Source organism: Egretta garzetta, unplaced genomic scaffold, assembly GCF_000687185.1.
Source record: "Egretta garzetta isolate BGI_Z169 unplaced genomic scaffold, ASM68718v1 scaffold215, whole genome shotgun sequence".
NCBI classification, from domain to species: Eukaryota; Metazoa; Chordata; class Aves; order Pelecaniformes; family Ardeidae; genus Egretta; species Egretta garzetta.
This window is the reverse complement of record NW_009259719.1, coordinates 5,430,627-5,431,379: the sequence shown is the minus strand read 5'-3', so window position 1 is coordinate 5,431,379 and position 753 is coordinate 5,430,627. Positions and strand designations below refer to the sequence as shown.

The window sequence follows — 753 nt, the reverse complement described above, 5'->3', positions numbered from 1 at the left end:
CCTGTGCTGTGTCCGTGTCTGTCCGTCCCTGCGGGTGCGTGGGAGCATCCCTATGTCCATCCCGTCCCCATGTACGGCTGTGCACGTGTGTGCTGACCCTGTGCCTCTGTGTCCGTATGTCCATGCTGTCCCCATGTACGCCTGTGCATCCATGTCCGTATGTCCATGCCATCCTCATGGACGCTTGTGCATGCATGTCCATATGTCCATGCTGTCCTGCTGTGTGTCTGTGTGTGACCTCTGTGCATGCGTGTCTGTATGTCTGTGCTGCCCCATGTACGTCTGTGCATCCATGTGCATGCATGTCTGTATGTCCATGCCGTCCCCATGGATGCCTACACATCCACGTGCATGTGTCTGTACGTCCGTGCTGTCCCACTGTGCACCCATGTGCACTGATGCGCTGCACATGTGTCCGTATGTCCACGCCGTCCTGCTGTACACCTGTGCATCCATGTGCACTGACCCTGTGCAGGCCTGTCCGTATATCCTTGCTGTCCCCATGAACATCCGTGTGTCCATGTGCATGTGTGTCTGTATGTCCATGCTGTCCCAGGACACTGCGTGCCGTGTGCCAGCTTGCGTGCCAGCTCCTCGCCCACCCCAGTGATGCCCGAGACCTGGGCACGTTCACATCTTTATTGTCACTGCCAGGGGCTCCGCCGGCCAGCCTCCTCGCCAGCACAGGCATCGCCCCAACCGATAATTTAAAAGCGTTGCCCCCTAGCATGGTGCAGGGGTGGCCACAGCGCC

At 58.8% G+C, this 753-nt stretch overlaps 1 protein-coding gene across 1 annotated transcript in view; it reads left to right on the top strand.

Moving 5' to 3' along the window:
* Positions 1–753, top strand: part of SEMA3F (semaphorin 3F) — an 89,765-nt gene that overhangs the window by 53,155 nt on the left and 35,857 nt on the right. The gene's annotated exons all lie outside the window — the stretch shown is intronic.